The following is a 21,480-nucleotide window of genomic DNA, read 5'->3' as shown; positions in this document are numbered from 1 at the left end:
TCGGCACAATAAGAACATAAGAACATAAGAAATAGGAGCAGGAGTAGACCAATCGGCCCCTCGCGCCTGCTCCGCATTCAATAAGATCATGGCTGATCTGATCCTAACCTCAAATCTAAATTATGTACAATTTCCTGCCCGCTCCCCGTAACCCCTAATTCCCTTTACTTCCAGGAAACTGTCTCCAAATATAGAGCACAGTTTAATTCTGACTGGACACAGGTTGGAACAGTGGGTCTGTTTACTAAACTATATTTAACAAAGTTTATCTTCGATTCTCTCGCATCGATTATCTGATCTTAACTACCCTGGAATTCTGCGAAGTTCACCACACGGACTGCAGCGCTTCAAGAAGGCGGCTCACCACCACCTTCTCAATGGCAATTCGGGATGGGCAATAAATGCCGGCCCTGCCAGCGATGCCCACATCCCATGAACGAATAAGAAAAATAAAGAACAGATGGAGCTCAGCCTTAAATAAAACCAACCAGTCACAGCCCATTTGGTTCGGGTACAGTGCAGACACATCCGTCCGAGGAGAAAGTGAAGCCACCCAAAGCGAGACTTCCATGGATGACTAAAGGGATAGAACTTAAAATTAAACAGGAAACGGAGGCTCATGGCGAATATAAGGTTCATAATACAGTTGAGAACCAGGCTGAATACAGAAAGAAGAGATGAGATCTAAACAAAAGGTAATAAGAGGAGCAAAAAGACAGATTCAATAGTAACTTTCAAAGGGGAATTGAATAAAAAAACTTGAAGGGAAAAATTTACAGGGCAATGGGGAAAGAGCAGGGGAAAGGGACTAATTGGATAGCACTTTCAAAAAGCCAGCACAGGCATCAAGGGCCGAATGGACTCTTCCTGTGCTGTAATTACTGTGATACTACGATACACCCATTTAAAGGCAACGTTCAAACCATCCAGTGATGAAGCCATTGTGCAGAATTTATGGTTAACCTTCACATTCACCAAATGCCGGAATTCATAATCCAGTACATAAACGAACATAGGAACAGGAGTAGGCCATTCAGCCCCTCGATTCTGTTCTCCCATTTAATTAGATCATGGCTGCTCTGTACCTGAAATCTATTTACCTGCCCTTTATCCATTTCGCTTGATAACCTTACCTAAAAAAAACTGCCGCTTTCAGTCTTCAAAATTTCAGTTGACCCAAAATCCATAACCTATTGGAGGATGGAATTCCACATTTCCAGTAAACTTTGTGCGAAAAAGTGCGTCACTATTTCACTCCTGAACGGCCGAGCGCTAATTTTAATATTGTGCCTCTTTGATCTGGACTCCTCCATCAGAGGAAATGCCTTCTCTGTATCTAATGATTGTGAGGTATTATATTTTGGTTCGTAAAAAAAGGGTCACATACTGCTTGGATAATAAGTGTCTAAATAGTGTTGAGGAGCAGAGGGTTCTGGTGGTACAGATATAGAAATCACTAGCTGTAGCGATGCAGGTTAATAAGGCCACAAAAAAGCAAATCAAGCACTGAGTTTTTTCTAGACTTGTTAAGCAGAGAAGTTAAGTTAAGTTTGTACAGAACCTCGATTAGGCCACACTTGGATTATTGTGAACAGTTCTGGCCTCCATGTTATAAAAAAGGATATAGAGGCACTGGAGAAGGTGCAAAACATAATTACTTGGATGATACCAGAACTGAGAACGTATACCTGTCAGGAAAGATTGAGCAACATGGGGCTCTTTTCCATTGCAAAAGGAAGATGGAGTGGTGGCCTGTGAGAGGTCTTTAAGATGATGTAAGGGTTTGAGAGTATAGACTTAGTGAACATGTTTCCACTTGCGGGAGAAACCAGAACTCTGGACCATAAATATAAGATAGTCACGAATAAATCCAATATGGAATTCAGCAGGAATGTTGTTAACCAGAGAGTGGTTGGAATGTGGAACTCACTACCACAAGGAGTAGTTGAGGCGACTGGCATTTAATGGAAGTTAAATATAGTCATTGTGGCGAAAGGAATAGAGGGGTATGCTGATAGGGGGAGATGAAGGGAGGAGGTTCGTGTGGAGCATGGACCTTTTCTGCCGAACGACCTGTTTCTGTGCTGTTCGTTCTTTAAAATTCTATATAATTGCTTGTGGAATCTTTTATCATTTTAGAAATTTCATTTAATGCACTCTGACTACATGTGTCTCCGGCCCGAATGAATCTTCAATCCTTGTCAACAAACATGGGCGGGGGGAGGGGGGGATTAGAGAGAAATGGGGACATATCGCAAACTGTCCCTGGGATTGATCACGACAATACGCCCCTCGGAATTATCACCACGATCTGTCGCTGGAATTGATCACAACAATCCGTCCCTCGGAATTATCACCACAATCTATCCCTGGGATTGATCACAACAATCCGTCCCTCGGAATTATCACCACGATCTGTCGCTGGAATTGATCACAACAATCCGTCCCTCGGAATTATCACCACAATCTGTCATCAAAATCTTTCTCTCTTCGGAAACTTCCAACCCGGGGAGGGGCTATTTATTACTGTCAGTGAAGCCCCTCAAAATGAGGGCAATCCAGTCTTTATACCAGGAATGGTCCATTCCGGATTTAGCAATGTAACTGGTGTATCTGCTGAATTTTTACTGTGATCAATTTAACTGTTAAAAATCAGTACTCATTCCCACATTGAATGAGGTGATTGATGCTCAACGATAGTTTAATTCGGCGGTTAAATGGTTAATGTCCTCTCTTGCAGAAACAGCCTCTCCTCAGCTCACTGACGAAACACTGGCTCTTGGCCCCAGGGTTGAAGCGCAAACATTAGAAAATCGATGGGTCTTCAGTAAACAATGTGCCTGATGCAAATATAACAATTTATTTCTAACAAAGTATCTGTTTTACTGAACTTCCCTGGAACAAGAAGAGAAAAAGTAAAATTTACAACTGACTTTGTTCCCAATTGACTTGGCAGCGAATTGTCAACCCGGTTCGATTTGATTCAACCAGAAAGGCCGCTCCCTGTTCTGAAACAAATGAGGAATGTTTGTGTTGAAATCCATCCTGTTGTCTGGAAGCAGCTTTCACGGAGGGAGAAACTCTGAATCTCACATAACAAGGATCAGATCAAATTCCGAAGTTGTGAACTGCTGAAATGAAGCAAAGAACGTGTGCTCGATTGATTACAATGAAATAACAAGGATATAATTTGCAAAATCTACACGGACATTGCGGGACGGAAATTCCTTGCGGTATCAAGGTAAGGTTAATACAGTGTCAATTTGTTTTTTAATTAACTTTATCTGCCCGTTCCTCTTTTCTAAAGCCGATTTCCCGCGGTCAGATATGTTCCCTGGCATCGGGAGCTCTCCATTCCTCGCGGATGGAACAATTCACTAATTGTTCGCTCAGACACTGAATGAAGGCCCGCTATTTCACACAGCGAATTTCAGGGCTTATCCCTTCATGGACCCCACCAATCTCCCCACAGACACATTTTAAAGCGGTGACAGGACAGAAAGCCTGAACACGAACTCTGGAGATTTACACCATCCTCGTCGAGCGGTGCCTCCACCCCATGTTAGAATTTGATATTCAGTAAACAGGGGTGGGAAACTGTCCGTTCTCACTCTGTATGCATTTATTTTTAACTGTGACACTGGCTCTTTTTACTCACTGAGTTGTTTTGTGCCCGGTACAAATTATTGAACTGATCAAAGACTGATCGAACACACAGTTCAGCTCAGGAAAGGGTTAACACATTCGCAATGGCCGATTATTGCTCTCTGCCGGGCAACTGGAAAATAAGCCCATGGTTTCCCGAGGCCGGACTGAACGTGATCCAATGACAGGATGGGAGCAAAGTCGGAGCGAACAATTATTCCTGATTAATTATAATTAATTCGTTCAATGCGAATTAGATGGGCGAATGGAGCAGGGACTTCTGTTTTCTCTAAAATATATTATTGAGGATGTTATTTGTTAAACTGGCTCAATTGAAGAAAGAAAGGCCGCTCCCTTCAGACAGAAACAAAGTTCAGGAATGTTTTAAAGGGAAACCTGTTCAGGGCTGAAACCATCTTTCACACAGATCGTTGCTTGCTGATCGTTAATCTTGGTAATTTGAAATTATTCTTTTGATATCAACAGTTAGGAGGGTCCGATCACAAAACTTTAAATTAAAAAAAAAACGAAATTTACCAGCAGTCGGTAGCCCCTTCACGAATCTTTATATAAAAAGTAACTACTGAAATTAACAACAGATAGGAGAGTCCATCAATAATCCATACTTAAAAAGTAACAACTCAATTTACCAGCAGGTAGGAGGGTCCATCACTAATCTTTATATAAAGAGTAACCAGTTACATTACCAACAGTGAGGATGGTCCATCACTAATCGGTATATAAAAAGTAATTACTTAAATTACCAACACTAATTTTTATATAAAAAAGTAACTGCTGCATTTCCCAACAGGTAGAGGGTCCATCATTGATTTTTTTCCATCGAAAGTAAACACAGAAATTACCAACAGTTAGGAAGGTCCATCACTCATCTTTATATAAAAGGTAACCACTGAAATTACCAATATGGAAGAGAGTCCAACAATAAACTTTATATAAAAAGTAACCACTAAGATTACCAACAGGTAGGAGTGTCCATCAATATTTTTATACAAAAGTTACAACTGGAATTACCAATGGGAAGGAGGGTCCATTCCTAAACATTATATAAAAAGTAACGAATGAAATTACCAACATGGAGGAGGGTACGACAATAAACTTTGTTTAAAAAGTAACCACTAAGATTACCAACAGGTAGGAGTGTCCAACACTATTTTTTTTTAAAAAGTAACAACTGGAATTACAAATAGGAAGGAGGGTCCATCACTAATCGTTATATAAAAAGTTACTACTGAAATTACCAACAGGTAGGAGCATCCATCACTTATCTTTGTACAAAAAAATAACGACTGAAAATGCCAACAGGTCGGAGTGTCCATCACTAATTTTTATATAAAAGTAACAACTGGAACTACCAATAGGAAGGAGGGTCCATTACTAATCTTTATTAAAAAAAATGTAACCACTAATGTTACCAACAGGTAGGAGTCTCCATCACTAATTTTTATATATAAGTAACAACGGGAATTACAAATAGGAAGGAGGGTCCATCATTAATCTTTATGTAAAAAAGTTACCACTGAAAATGCCAGCAGGTCGGAGCATCCATCACTGATCTTTATAAAAATAGTAACTAATAAAATTACCAACAGGAAGGAGGGTCCGTCACAATTTTTTATATAAAAAGTAACTACTTATATTACCAACAGGTCGAAGAGTCCATACTGATCTTTATATAAAAAGTAACAACTCAATTTACCAACTGGTATGAGGGCCCATTGCTATAATTTAAATAAAAAGTAACTACTGAAATTAACAACATGGAGGAGGGCCCATCATTAATTTTCATATGGAAATTAACCACTAAAATTATCAAAAGGGAGGAGGGTCCAACACTAACTTTTATTTCAAAGGTTGCTAGTGAGATTACCAACAAGTAGGAGGGTCCATCACTAATCTTTATATATAAAGTAGCAAGTCAAATTAACAACAGGTAGTAGGATCCATCACTATTCTTCATACAAAAAGTAACTCCTGAAATTGCTAACAAATGGTGGGGTACATCACTAATCTTTATACAAATTTAACCACTGAAATTAACAACATGTAGGAGGTCCAACACTAATCTTTATACAAATGGTTACTACTGAAATTACCAAAAGGTAGGAGCATCAATTACTTATCTTTATATAAAAAGTAAGAAGGAAAATTACCAACAGGGAGGGGGGTCCATCACTAATCTTTATATCAAAAGTAACTGCTCAATTGCCAACACGGAGCAGGGTCCATCACTAATCTTTACATAAAATGTAACTACTGACCTTACCAAAGAGGAGGAAGGCCCATCACTAATCTTTATATAATAAGTAACAACTCAATTTAACAACCGGTAGGATGCTCAATCAGTATTTTTTTCTAAAAAGTAACTACTGAAATTAACAACAGGTAGGGGGATCCATCACGAATCGTGATATAAAAAGTAACGACTGAAATTACCAACACGGAGGAGGGTCCATCACTAATCTTTATATAAAAAAAGTAACGACTGAAATTACCAACAGTTAGAAGAGTCCACACTAAATATATACATATAAAGTAACAATTAATTTAACAACAGGTAGGAGGGTCCATCACGAATCTTTAAATAAATAGTAAGTATTGAAATTACCAACAGGCAGAAGGGTCCATCACTAAACTTTATACAAAAAGTAACTTCCGTAATTACCACCAGGTATTGGGTGCATCACTTATCTTTAATTAAAAAGTAACTACACAAACTACCAACAAGGAGGAGGATCCATCACTTATCTTTATATGAAAAGTAACAACACAAACTACCAACAGGTAGGAGGATCCAGCACTAATCTCCACATACAAAGCATCGACTGAAATTACCAACAGGTAGGGGCGTCCATCATTAATCTTTATATAGAAAGTAACTGTTGAAATTACCAAATGTTAGGAAGGTCCATCACTAATTTGACAAAAAGAGTAACTGCACAATTTAAAATTGTTATTACACTAGTTTCAGCGAATAACTTGAACTATAGTTTGAAGAAATTACTTACTGAGATTAATCGCTTTTACATTTCCACAGTGTGGAAAGGATAGTACAGTGACTGATAGTTTGATTAGTTGCTCTTGCCTGTGTGCACACACAGAGTGAGACACGCGCAAAAGTGGAGAACTATGATTGTAAAATAGCCGTCGAATCTACAACTTATATAATTGTGGTGCTTTCTGAGATTGTAATACCCCTAAAATAAATCCAAAAATAAATGTGCAGCACCTGTTTAAAGTTACACAATTCATAACATTATACATTGGTGTTAATATTCGAAGAACGGTTTAAAATTCCTCACCACCTACAGTGCTCATTAGTCAGGTGCTGATACCATGAGAGATATGGTAACTATATGCAAATGGTACCACCAACCAAAACACATCTCCATGAACATACGGACAATGTCACTACCCATCGAGAGTAAAGAAATCACACCCAGCTCCATTTGGGTTTTGCAGATAGATATCAGGTGCAAAAAAATCATAGAATTTAACATCAAAACTCAACAAATCAAAAAAATTAAAAAACAAATCTGTGAGTAAAATAATACAATAGCGCCAGACTGGGTAAAACTGAATGAAGGATCATTTAATTCATCACCTCGCTCCATATCGCCCTCCAGAACATTCACTTCCTCAGGAATAAGTCTGGTGCTTGCCTGCAACGGAAGTAAATCTTCCCAATTGGTGCTCCCAGTGCAGAATCTCGGCCGTCTGGAACTGGGTTCTGGAAATCAGCGGGAGTCATTCGGTTTCACTGGGCAGCTGTCTGTGCCGCACCTGATTTGGAGAGTTGATCGGAACAGTCGGGAAATGCTCGATCCTAGAGCTAACAGCTGTTGTACTTATGGGGAAGGAGGGACTTGATATCACATTTAACAAGGCAACGTTCCTCCCTCTCATTTTAATATTTCAGTCTAACCCTCCTATTAATATACTTATTACAGAGCATCACAATCTTGGAACGCCTGTCACCACCATGGCTGAAGGTCCAAACAGGGGAGAAGAACCAACATCTTCAACAAGAATGAAAATAGACACCGGTAGGTTCAGAACAATCTTTAAAATATCAATTGTGTCCTGATAAACGGTCCAGATCATGAACAAGTTCCTGTTGCTCAAACAGGAAGAAGAAACCGAGCATATAGAGTGCAGATAAAACAAAGTGAGTGACCATCTACCGGGCCAGTGCAGTCACAGTTGGAGGGATCTCAGTACTGGAACTGTCCAATAGACACCTGATGTTATGGACTGTAAGGCGGACAGAAACAATGACTCAGATTGGTCTTCCTGAGTAACAGTTTGAAACCAGGGAGCAGTGGGAGGCAGCCCGAGTGGGAGAGAGGTGAGAGGCAGTTGGGGCACAGGAATAGGAGAGCGAGAGTAGTGCGAGATTCTATAGTCAGGGGAATAGACAGACTCTTCTGCAGACCTGAGTAGGTCCAAATGGTAAGTGGCCGCCCGGGTGCCAGAGGGATGAACTTCCTGAAACAGGTGGGACCATCTCTGGAAAGGAAAGGAGAGCGGAAAATAGTCATGGTCGGAACCAATGACACGGTTGGAATTCCGTCTATAAAGGGAACATTAAAATTTGAGCTCCAGACTAAAAACCAAGGCCTCAGGGTGGTGATCTCCGAATTGTTTTGCACTGGGCCCTCACTGAGGACAATATGAGGCAGGTGAATGTGCGGCTGCAGGGCTGGAGCAGCGGGGAAGGGTTCATGCATATGGTGAGTTCAGGGAGAAAGGAAGGGACGGTTACGATCTGAACCAACCAGCAAAAACGATTTGACAGACTGGGTATATGGAGCAGTGGGAGGGTTTCACCTGATAAAACTGGAGCGTGTGAAATATCCGGATCAGAGACTAGAGAGTGGAAATAATAAAACTGTTGGAGCAGGAACAGAAGATTTATGAATTCTTGAAAAGTTATTCGCAAGACAAAAGGAAGGAGGCTTTTGAAGTAGTGACAGAAGATGTAACTTGATATCTAAAAATAAAAAACAACGAGAACGTGTCAACATTCCAATGAATTGGAGTTCAGATTGTGTGTTGTGTCAGTGAATCGACAAATCATCCAAACACGTTTGGAAAGTCAGACTCATGAGCGATGTGATCCAGTATGTCTAAGACAGGGCTGGATTGCATGAACTTTTTTGGGAGATGCAATATTTCCTTCAATTTCTAAAATTGATGGCAGATGTGAAAATGTTGGTTTCAAAGAATCAAAGTATCACAGTATCAAACTATCTACAGTAAACGTATTCCATACAAAGGTGTCGATACAGCATCTTCAGCGAGACTGAGGAGGATGTGGAGCCATATTTCGAGACAACTGTGGAGAAGGATTTGGCTCTGAATTTAATAGCCGAGGTGGATTATTCACTGAGCTCAGAGAAAACGCACCCGAGGCTGTTAAAGGAAGTCAGAGAGCAGATCGGAGGGACTCTGACCACCATTTTTCAAAACGCACAATTTTTAGAACACAATTGTTAATGAAAATATCCAGGTGGACTAAAAGAGTCCAAGTAATGTCTGTGTTAAAACAGGGAGAATGTTGCAGTCAGATAAATTGAGACCAATTAGACAACGTCATTTGTGGGCAAACTTCTCGAAACTGAAATTTCACATCGAATTATGTATGATTCAGTCAAGGCTGGAACGGATTAACTGTAGATATTTGACATTGTATTTGACCAATTTGATACAGCCTTATTGAGACGTGACTATATCGATCAATGGATTGTAAAACCTGCGGTATATATGGGTTTTCAGAAGGTATTTGATAACGTGGCTCACAGGAGGCGGCAACCGTTTGGTGTAAGAGGAAATGTAACCGCCCGGAAGGAAGGTCGATCATGTTTTTAGTTTTCTCCATTGTTGTTCACAGACCGAACACTGCGATCACTGAGGCCTTGACAAAGTGTGAGGGTTACCAACTGTTTTAGTTGACGAAATTCTGTCGGGACAGACCAGAACAGGCAGTTGAAGAAGTGGTGGACGGAGTCAGCTCGTTGTCAACATACGAGAGGCATTTCAGTGGACAAGAACATCGGGTAAGTGGGAGGGGAACGGGATGAGTTTGGATTATTTAAACATCACAGAACTGACAGGATATCAGAACTTCGAATCATAGAAGGTAACAGAAGAGAATGGATCAAACTGCAATTATAGTGAATCTGAAGCAATGAAAGGCAGTGGTGAAAATACCAAGCGGATCGGTCAGTATCGGTACAAAGGACAGGGTAATGGTTCGGATACAACTCTTGAGTGGACCGAAAACAAAGTAAAACAGTTTTAGTGGAACTGGGAAAAGGGCAGATCGGAGGCGATAAACAGGCCTTAGAGGGAATTTCATGAGTTGACTGAACTGGAATCCAGTTCAGGAAATTAAGGAACTAGCAGGTGACATGAAAATGTCTGCGGAGTAAATGAGAGACATTTCAAGATCAAAAATGTTAAAATGCCTAAGACCCGAACAGGGAAAATAACCAAACAAACTGTGGAGAGCGCGAATCCGATGCCGTGCAGGGTTTTGTTCTCCCCCATTCATCACCGGGGGTTAATTCTCCCTTCAGCGGACTCACAATCCGGGCAGTAGAACTTGCGGTGGAGCGTCACTCCCCGGGAGAGCACTTTAGGAAATTGCATGCCATTAGCCCATAATATTTGGTCAATTACTTTTAATTGAATCGAGGTGAATGGAAGTGAAAATGTGTCAGGGTTGTAATGGAAGGTCGAACTAACACCACCTGCTGAAGGTGGAAATCGTGGCAATCGAGTCATAGAATCATAGTAAAGAGGAGCAGGAGTAGGCCATTCGGCCCTTCGAGCGTACTCCGCCATTCAATAGGATCATAGCTGGTCCTCTATCTCAATACCATATTCCCGCTTGTAGAAGTTTTTACAGTCCGCTTTTATGTTCCTTGCAAGTTCACTCTCATAATCTATTTTACCCTCTTAATCAATCTCTTGGCTCGTTTTTGCTCAATTCTAAACAGCTCCCAATCCTCAAGCTTGCTACATTTTATGGCAAATTTATGTGACTCCTCTTTGGATCTCATCCTATCCTTATTTTCGTTGTTAGCCATGGTTGGGCCCCTTCTCCTTTTGTGTTTTTGTGCCAGAACGGAATGTATAACTGTTGCAATTCATGCATTCGTTCCTTAAATGTTAGCCATTGCCTATCCACCGTCATGCCTTTTAATGGAGGTCCCAAATCTATCATATCCAACTCACTCCTCATTCCTTCGTAGTTTCCTTTGTTTAGATTTAGTAGCCGAGTTTCGGATTGCTCCACTTCACTTTCGATCTTAATGAAGAATTATATTCTGTTGTGGTCACTCTTCCCTAAAGCACCCCGCACAATAAGATTATTAATTAACCGCTTCACAGTGCACAATACCCAATCTGGGATAGCCTGTTCCCGAATTGGCTCCTCAACATACTAATCTAAAAAAAAACATCTCGCACATACTCTAGGAATTAATGCTCCAAAGTATTATTGCTAATTTGGTTTGGCCAGTATATATGTAGATGAAAGTCACCCATGATTAAGTGGGGATTGAGGGATATGGCGCCTTGTTGTCTATAGGTGCTTGAGGGATAAGGGAGGTAGTTTTGGAATGAGGGATTTTTTGTGAGCATGGGTAGGTTGGGTTGAGTGACATGGGGAGAAGGTGTAGAGGTGGGGATTGAGGGATATGGGTAGAATGTGGGTAGGTGGGGATTGGGTGCGTTGGGTGCGTTTGTGTGATCTGTGGAGATGGTGATTCGGTGCGTTTGTGGGATACAGAGGGAAGGTGGTTGGGGGGGGGGGGATTGTGGACGATGCTGAGAAGTTGCGCAGATGAGATTGAGGGATATGGGGTTAAGGTGCGTTGTGTTGCTTGAGGGATATGGGGATGTGGTTAGTTGGGATTGACTGACTTGGTGAGAAGTTCGGTGGATGGGATTGAGCGATATGGTGAGAAGTTGGATAGGTGGGATTGAGGAATAAGGAGATAATGTCGGTAGGAGGGGATTGAAGGAAATGTTGTGAAGGTGGGTAAGTGGGGTTGTGAGATATGGTGAGACATTGGTTAGGTGGGGATTGAGAGTTTAGGGGAGAAGGTGGGTAGGTGGGGATTGAGGGATAAGTGGGGAAGTTGGGTAGGTCGGGTTTGAAGGATGTTGTGAGAAGGTGAGTCGGTGGCATTGAGGGATATGCGTAGAATGTGCTTTGGTGGGGATTGAGTGATATGTGGGGAAGGTGGGAAGGCGGGGATTGAGGGATATTGTGAGAATATGGATAGATGGGGTTGATTCATGTGGCGAGAAGGTATATAGGTGGCTTGGTGCGATTGAGGGATATGGTGAGTGTTTGGGTAGATGAGGATTGAGGGCTATGGGAGGTAGATAGGATGGATTGAGTAACCTGGCCAGACGATGGATGGTGTGGATTGAGCAATATGGGGAGAAGATAGGTAGGTGTGAGTGAAGGTTATGAGGAGAAGGTCATTAGTTTTGGATTGAGTGATATGGTTTGAAGGTGTGTAGATGGGGATTGAGGGATGTTTTGAGGATATGGGTATGTGGTTTTGAGTGTTATGGGGAAAAGGTGTGTAGTTGTGGTTTTGAGGGATATGGGGTGGTGGTCAGATGGTATTTAGGGATATGGTGAGAGGTTGGGTTGCTGGGGTTTGAGGGATATGGTGTGAAGTTGTGTAGGTGGGATTGAGAAATAAGGAGAGAATGTGGGTAGGTAGGGATTGAGGGATATGTGGGACGATAGGTAGTTGGGAATTGAGGTATATGCGTAGGTGGGGATGAGTGATATGGGGAGAAATTCGTTCGGTAGGGTTGATGGATATGGTGAGAAGGTGGTAAGTTTAGTTGAGGGATATTTTGCGAAGGTTTGGGTGGTTGTGTTGACTGATGTGGGGAGAAGATCGGTCGGTGGGAGTATCTCCCTTTTTCCCTGTCCCCCTCCCTCTACCCCTCTTTCTCTCTGTGTGACTCACTCTCCTCGCTCTCTACTCGTGCACTCCCTCTACTCGCTCTCTCGCCCCTTTCTCTCTCCCTATCTCTCTCTAGGCCTCTCTCTCCGTTTCTGTCTCACTCTCCTCGATCTCAAATCGCTCTCACCCTCTGCTCCCTGTCTCTCTCTCTCCAGTCTTTGACCCATCCCCAACTCTCAATCTTTGTCTTCCGTTTCTCTGTCCCCCCAGTTTGCCTCTCTTTCTGTCTGTTTCTTTATCTGTCTGTCTCTTTCTTTCTCCCTCAACCCCACTATATCCCTGTTTGTATTATTCAGACTCTCAAAGTTTGTCTCTCTGTCTCTCTGTCATTACACCGCCCCCCCCCCCCCCATCCTCATTCTCCATCTCGGTGTCTCTTTGCCTCTGCTCTGTGTCTCCATCTTCCGTTCTTCACTCTCCCCCCTCACTCTCCCCCTCTACGCTCTATCTCTCTCCCTCTCCACCTGCACTCACCACCTCTCTCATCAACTAACTCTCTCCCTTTCTCTATTTCTTACCTTCAATTTCACGCTTCCCCTTTACTCTTTCTCTTTGCCTCTGCCACTGCACTCTGTGCCACTACACTCTCTGCCATTATACTCTGTCCCATTACAATCTGTGCCACTACACTCTGTGCCTCTACATTCTGTGCCACTACAATCTCTGACCCATCCCCATCTCTCTCTCTCTGTCTTGCTTGTTTCTCTGTCTCCCTTGTTTCTCTCTCACTATCTGCCTGTTTCTTCCTCTGTCTGTCTCTTTCTTTTTCCCTCACGCACACTATTTCTTTGTCTCTATTATGCTTACCCTTACAATCTGCCTGTCTCTCTGCCACTCTCCATGTCGTCATTCTCCTATCTCTCTGTGTCTGTCTCCCTGTCTGTCTCCCTCTAATCTGTCTCTCCTTCTCCACTCTCCGTCTCCACTGTTCTTCTCTGACATATCCTCGCCTTTCCCTTCCTCCCTCCGCCCTCTCTGTCTGTCTGTTTCTCCCTCTGTTTCTGTCTTTCATTCCTTCTCCCCCAACATCTGTCTGTCTCTATAATTACATCTCTCTCGCTGTCTCTCTCTCTCTCTCTACTGATTCTCTGCCTCTCTATCCCTATCTCTCTGTCCACCTCCCCATCGCTCTCTCTCCCATCCCCACCTCCGTCTCTCTCTCTCTCTCCCACTCCGCCTCACTCTGCGTCTCTCTCTCTCTCTCCGTCTCTCTCTCTTTCCCTCAGCAATCTCTCCCTCTATCCCGGTCTCTCCTTCTCTGTCTGTCTCTCGTTCTGCCTCCCCTATTTATCTCTATCTCTTGCTGTCTCCTCTCTCTCTTTGTCCCCTGTCTGTCTCTCTCGTTCTCTCTCCCCAACTATCTGTCTCTGTCTTTATTTCTCTCTCTCGCTCCCTCTCACCATTTCTGACCCTTTTTGCGGATGTCTTTCTTTCTCTTGCCCCTTTCCATGTCTCTCTGCTCTGTCACTCCTGGTTAGCAGCGCCGCCTGCTGGAGGTTGTGGTCGGTGATGACATTGATCAGGAACGAAGGAACAGGATTGGCGATTGAGCCCCTCAAGCCTCTTACGCCATTCAATTGGATCATGGCGGATCTCTGAATTAAGTTCATTTGCCCGTCTTAACCCCATAATCCCTGAACACAGGGTTAATAAACCTCAGATTAAAAATTAACAATTGAGCTAACATCAACTTCCGTTTTCAGAAGAGTGTTCCAAACATCTACCACCCTTTGCGTGTAGAAGTGTTTCCGAACTTCACTGTGAAAGTCCTGGCTCCAGTTTTCAGGCTGTGTCCCCTCGTCCTCGATTCCCCAACCAGCGACATAGTTTCTCTTTATCTACCATATTAGTTCCTCTTAATATCTTGAAAACTTCGATCAAATCGCCCCTTAATTATCGAACTTCCAGAGAATACAACCGTAGTTTGTGTAATCTCTCGTCATAATTTAAACCTTGAAGTCCAGGTATCATTTTAGTAAATAAAAGGTCCAAACTGAGTTTTAACAGCTCGGTAAGTTTTAATGACTGCCGAACAAGTAAAGATAAACTTTTAAAAACGACGACTCTAATATTTTTCCTTATTTTATTAGTTTTTGGTTATTGAAGAAGAATTAAAATTGCAATATTATTTTTTAAAACTTTTCCCTTCTGTCTCTTCAATTTAATTCAATTATTTCTTTGTTTTTTTTTATATGTACAATGCCATACAGAATGCTAACTTGAAAGGAATGAAGTCTGCTTGTTTGTTTGAGCAATGCAGCCTGATTCTGTGGGCGGGACTTCTGGTCCTTACCGATTTTGTGGGCGTGTCTTCTCCTCACATACCTTTCCAGCTGCGCAGCAAATCACGCTGCTCAGAGGCTGGGTTGAAAGTTTTTGTAAAGTTCAAATTCAAGTAATTCATCGCCACAGCGCCTACAGTCAGTATTTTTGTTAATTTAATTCGCAGGAGCTGCAGTGAGCGTTGCCTCGCCGCTCGCAGCGATTTCTGGCCCAATGTCTCCTGCCGCTCTGCCAATTTCCGAACCAGGTCAATCATTTCCCATCACTTCCATCAGCTTCAACTTTAGCTCACAGTCTCTTCTGAGGGACTTTATCGAATGCCTTTTGGAGGTCCATATAAACAACATCCATAGACATTCCGCTGTACATTACTTTCGTTACCTCATCAAAACAAAATCCATGCTGGCTCTTACTGATCAGCTAAAAATGTTCAACGTGTTCAGCCACTATCCTTAATTATAGACCCGAGTACTTTCTCAAAAAACAGATGTTTGGCGAACTGGTCTATAATTCCCTGGTTTCCTTCTGTCACCTTTCTTAAATAGTGGAGTAACATGTGCAATTTTTTCAATTTAGATAAATATTCATGCACCGTTCGGCTGTTAATTAAATCTGACTCATTACTCATTATTAATTCCAGTATGGCCTGCCCCATTGTTGGTCCTCGGACATATTATTGCAGAAAGCTTTCCTGAACATACTCAAGAAATTCGTCACCTTTCTGACATGAGCTGGTCTGTTTTTTTTCCCAATCTATATGAAAGTTAAAATCTTTCCCCATGAAAACCACTCTGCCTTAGACTGAGCTACATGCTTGTCTAATCTCCGCATTTATACATTCTGCCGCTTCACAGCTGCTTAACGGGGGTCTATACACAACTCCCACTTTGGGCTTAAATCCTTTTCGATTTCCGAATTCTACCCATAAAGTTTTCACTGCCTGTTACCTCTCGTCACCTCCTCTCTTATCAATGAAGCAAATTCAACCTTAATCACTCTGAATACTCCTCCCTCTCTGCCAGTTTTCCTATCATTCCTGTGGATCTTATAATCTGGTTTGTTCAGTTCCCATTCCTGACTGTTGTGCAGCCATGCCTCAGTAATGGCTACCATGTTGTATCCTGTAGGTTGAATTTTTGCCCGCATTTCATTCAATTTGTTATTTATACTGCATGCGTTTGTATAAATAACGCTTATTTGGGCCACACACCCCACCCATATTGTAATATTGTATTTCTCACACATTCCTTATTTCTCTCTTCCGATTTAATTACTTTACATCTTTCAGTTTTTCATTCACCTGCAGTGCCGAAAGCATAATTTCTGACTATCACTCTACTCTCTTCCTTTTTGTTCCAGAATTGTTATTTATATTGCTTTTCCAAATGATCTCAACCCCGCCATTTACTAGTTTAAAGCCCGATTCATCCTTAGCGTTGGGACCCTGGTCCCAGCCCGGGTCAGGTGGAGCCGGTCCCAACGGTACAATTCCTTCCTGTCCAAGTACAGGTGCCAGTGTCCCACGAAATGGAACCTCTGCTTCTCACACCACACCTTCATCCATGTGTTCACCGCCCTAATCTGCTTATCGTTGCGACTATTTGCACGTGGCTCAGATAATAATGCAGATATTCTAAACCTTGAGTGCCTGTATTTTTAAAATTTTGCTCCTGATACTCTCAATGTCTGGACTGTGATCTCCTCTCTCATGGCTGGACTGTGATCTCTTCTCTCAGTTTCTGGACATTTATCTCTCTCAGTGTCTTGACTGTGATCCTCTCTCTCAGTGTCCAGCCTGTGATCTCCTCTCTCATTGTCTGGACTGTGCTATCCTCTGAGTGTCTGGACTGTGATCACCTCTCTCAATGTCTTTACTGATCTCCTCCCTCAGAGACTGGGCTGTGTTTTGATCTCTCAATGTCTGGACAACGATCTACTATCTCTGCATCTGCACGATGATGGGGCCTGGAAATGAGGCCACCCATGATACAATAGCCGCACTCAGCATTGATCTGTGAAGGAACTGCTCGAGTAACCAAACACCAATGAGAGACAAAACCTTCAGGTGTGAACAGAAAGAATTTAGTAATAACATTACTGACCAACATAAATACTGTCACGGAATTCATGCTTTGGAAAAGAGGCATGGGAAATAACCAACCACCTCAATTTAAACTGTTCTCAGAACAGGTATAAAATGGGTTAGATATCGAGTAACGCTCCCTCTGCACTGTCACATCAAACACTCAAAGGGCAGGTGAAGTAGGAGTTAGATACAGAGTAAAGTTCCATCTACACTGTTCCATCAAACAGTCCCAGTGCAAGTACAACGCAGGTTAGATAAGAGTAAAAGTCCCTCTTCACTCTCCCATGCTCTGTGTGTGGGTCTCAATCCCAACCCGGGTGATATCTGCTGACGGAGAGCGGGATGGAGCCCTGGGCCTTTTCCAGAGATCACTGCCTTCCGCAATTCGAGGCATTCTCCCGTCCATCGATGCTCTGCTCCAGTCTCTCAGTCCGATTGGTGTTAAGATACAGATTGAGGTTTTTGTCGTCATTCTTCCTGGAACAAATCGGCTGAAATAGCAACAAGTGGCTGTTGTTTAGCTGCGAACAGCTGAACAGGCATTTCAAAAACATCTCCTTGTGGCTCTATTTACTTATCCCTCCTCTCTTTCTCGATATTCTGTTCCTCAAACTCTATTTCTTTCTCTGTCTGTCTCGCTCTGTCTCTCCCTCTGCTCTCTCTTTCTCCCTTTACCTCTCTCTCTCTCTAGCTCTTACCTTCGACAGCACAGAAACAAGCCATTCGTCCCAAACGGTCCATGCCGTTGCTTATGCTGCAGATGATCCTCCTTTCACCCTTCCTCGTGCAACCTAATCAACATATCCTTCTATTCCCTTTTCCCTCGACGGTTTATCGAGCTTCCCCTTAAAAGCATCTTTGCTCGTCGCCTCGACTCGCTTGTGGTAGCGAGCTGCTCACTCTCACCACTCCCTGGGTAGTTTCTCCTGAATTAATATTGGATTTATTAGTGACTATCTTAGATTTATAACTCCTAGTTCTGCTCTCCCCCGCTGGTGAAATCAACTTCTCTCCGTCTACCCCATCAAACCCGTCTTTAAACTTAAAGACTTCGACCAGGTCACTCCTCAGTCGTCTCTTTTCCAGAGAAAAGACCTCTAGCTTGTTCTATCTTTCGTGATAGTTATAACCTCTCAGTTCTATGATATTGTCCCAGTACATTGTCCTAGATGCACTCGAGAAATGTATTGCTTTTATGCCCCAGTCAATAGGAAAATTAAAATCTCCCTTCATAACTGCTTTGCTTTAGCGGCAGGCTCCTCTGATCTCTGTATTTCTGTCTGTGCTCAGTACTGCATGTTTGAAATATTTGTTTCAATAATTGAAAGCTTTTCCTGCCCCAGTTCACCTCAGTGGGTTGTGATCTCCAGTGCGACCGAACCGTCTACGGGTTCAGGCTCTGGACAGCAATTTGAGTCTATGATCCAAGACTGAGAGCACGCTACTTTTAAACAGGCACAGAATGATTCGGGACTGACAGCACACCCCTCTTAATCAGATACAGAATGATATGGGACTGACAGCAAATCCTTTTTTAAAAAGACACAGAATGATCCGGGACTGACAACATACCCCTTTTAAACAGACACAGAATGATCCGGGACTGACAGCTCCAACATGAAAATACTTCTCCGATGCGCTGTTGTCAGTGTATTTGCTTCCAACTTTTGCATTTCCCATTCGATCAGTCAAAAATAAAGAGCATAATCTGCGCTCTTCATAACATGAACGCTCATGACCCTGAGGGGGATCGAACCCGCCACTTTTGCAACATTAATATCATGTTTTGCCCAACTGAGCTAATTGGCCACTGTCAAGATATAGCTTTTGTGTTTTTATTTTACTTTGCATTGATGGCGTTCGCGGGAAATAAATCCCCTTTAGCTGCCAATCAAACAAACCGTTGGAGGGAACTTGCTGCATCCAACCAACCACAAGCCGTCTGCACCTGTCAATCAATCCCCCCTCCTCCCCAGAGACACTGTCTGCAGTCTGGTCTGCAGTTATCAATGAACCCACACCTCCCCACGGAGACTGCCTGCGGTCTGCAGTCTGCAACTGTTAATCAATCCACCTCCTCCCCAGAGACACTGTCTGTGGTCTGCAGCTGTCAATCATCCAGTCACCTATCCACTCCATCAAGTTCCGTCATAATTTTATATTCCTCAATTAAATCTCTTCTCAGCTTCCTTTGTTCCATAGAAAACAACCCGAGCCGATCCAATTCTTTCTCATAGCTAAAATTCTCCAGCCCCGGCGATATCCTCGTTAATGTCCCCTTTACCCTCTCCAGTGCAATCACAGATATATGGCAATGTGATGATTCCCCCTCCCTTGAATGCTCTGATCTCTCTCTCTCTCTCTCTCATTCTACTCTCTCTCTCTCTGACAAGATTATATCACTCGCTTTGTCTCTCCTGTATATATCTCTCTCTCTGTCTGTTTCTCTCTCCATCTCTGGCCCTCTATCGGTCTCTTTCCCTCTCAGCTTGTCTTTCACTGTCTTCCCCTCGGTCTCTGTTTCTCTTCTTGTGCTCAACTTCTCTCTCTCTTGCCCCTGTCTCATCCTCTCTTCTCTCTATCGATTTCTCTCTACTCTCTCTCTCTCTTTCTTACCTTATTCTCTCTCTGTACTCTCTCTGTCTCTCTCCACTCTCTCTTTCTCATGCCCTTTATTCTCTCTCTCTCTCTCCGTCTGACCTCTCTGTGATAATGAAATAATTGGCAAAAGATCTCCAGGGGAAATGTGGACACATTTTTTCAATGAGGTTTGTTATGACATGGAATGCATTTCCTGAAAGAGTGGCGGAATCACATTCCATCGGCATTTTCAAAAGGCAATTGGGCATTTCCTTGAAGAGGACTAATTTGCAGGCTTATGGGAAAAAAGCTGTGCTGTATGACTAAACTTTCAAAGAGCAAGCACAGGCATGACGGGGCGAATGTATTCTAAGATTCCAGACATACTTTGACTGTGCAGCTGAGAAACAGGCCATTCCGCCCCTGATGCCGGTGTTTATGCTGCACAACAGCCCCCTCCCACCCGACTTCATCCAACCACATCAACATATCCTATTCCGTTCTCATCTCATAGAAACATATAGTATTCTGAGGGGACTTGACAGGATAGATGGTGACTCCACTGATTGGCAATCTAGAACAATGGGGAATAGTCATTCTCCATTCACCAGATAAGTGGTCGGCCATTTAAGACTGAGATGAAGGCACTTGGTTGAACAACTCATCCAAATGACAGCAATTCAGAGAGTGCAGCACTCACTCAGTACTGACCCTCCAGCATTGCAGAGCTCTCTCAGGACTGGCCCTCCCACAATGCAGCACTCCCTCAGTACCGAGCATCCGACAGTGCAGCAGTCCCACTGTATTGACCATCATTCAGTGCAGCACTCCCTCAGTATTGACCCCCCAACAGTGCAGCACTCCCTCAATACCGACCTGCGACAGTGCAGCACACCCTCAGTACTGACCCTATGAGCGTGTCGCGCTCCCACAGAATTGGCACCGGGAAGTGTCGGCCGCTGATTAAGAGGCTCAATTCTCTGGAGTGTGTGGGGCTTGAGCGCACGACCTTCTGACTATGAGGCCAGAGTGCTACCTACTGAGCATCGGCTCGTAATGACTATATCAGGCTATTGCTTGACTCGTCTGTGGGTCAGATCTCCCTACTTTGGCCCCAGTTCACACATGTTAGTGAGAAGGCCCGTCTGAGCTGGGTGGACCTGTCTGATGCCGAGGCCGTATTTCAGAGGGCAGTTACGTCAACCAGAGTGGTGTGGGATTGGGGTCAGAGTTTAAGGGAAAGAATGAGTGTTAGGATCAAAATGCTCCGAACAGCTCTTCATACACCTGGAGAAACTGGAATACTCCTGGGAATGAGTCTGAGTATCCAAACTCTCCTTAATGAGTGGAATACCTTCTGAACTCCAGAGAAGATTGGAAGGTGGAAATAAGGGACATGGGGAGAAGTTCGTTCGTTGGGAGTGGGGGATATGTGGAGCAGTTGATTAAGTCGGATTGAGGTATATGACTAGAAGGTGGGTCGGTGGGTGTGAGGGATATGGGGGAAAGGGGCTAAGTGGGGATTGAGGGATATGTTGATACGTTGGGTAGATCGGGTTGACCGAAAGGGGGAGAAGGTTGGTAGGTGGGAATTGAGGGATATGTGGAGAAGGCGAGTAGGTGGTGTTGAGTGATATGGGGAGAAGGTGGGTAGGTGGGGAGAAAGGGAGATCGTGAGAAGGTGCCTTTTCAGGAGCGTCATAAAGGGGGAGAGTGAAGCAGAGAGTTTAGGAAGGGAATTGCAGAGCTTTGGGAGGAGACAACTGAAGGCACGTCCTCAAATAGTGGAGTGCAAGAAATCGGGGTTGCGCAAGAGGCCAGTATGGGAGGAGTGCTGAGATCTGGGTGCGGGGGGATGTGGTTGTA

At 43.3% G+C, this 21,480-nt stretch overlaps 1 long non-coding RNA gene across 9 annotated transcripts in view; it reads left to right on the top strand.

Annotated features, from left to right (window-relative positions):
• LOC137313856 (uncharacterized) overlaps positions 1 to 21,480 on the top strand; it is a 271,375-nt gene that overhangs the window by 89,569 nt on the left and 160,326 nt on the right. For all 9 annotated transcript variants that reach the window (XR_010961095.1, XR_010961093.1, XR_010961094.1 and 6 more), the window contains 3 exons: positions 2,741 to 3,241; positions 7,614 to 7,709; positions 9,557 to 9,722. This is a non-coding gene — a long non-coding RNA (uncharacterized lncRNA). The remainder of the gene's footprint in view (positions 1 to 2,740; positions 3,242 to 7,613; positions 7,710 to 9,556; positions 9,723 to 21,480) is intronic.

Source organism: Heptranchias perlo, unplaced genomic scaffold (genome assembly GCF_035084215.1).
Source record: "Heptranchias perlo isolate sHepPer1 unplaced genomic scaffold, sHepPer1.hap1 HAP1_SCAFFOLD_49, whole genome shotgun sequence".
In the NCBI taxonomy this organism is placed as follows: domain Eukaryota; kingdom Metazoa; phylum Chordata; class Chondrichthyes; order Hexanchiformes; family Hexanchidae; genus Heptranchias; species Heptranchias perlo.
Note: the sequence above shows the minus strand (reverse complement) of the source record. Positions and strands in the feature narration are given on the sequence as shown.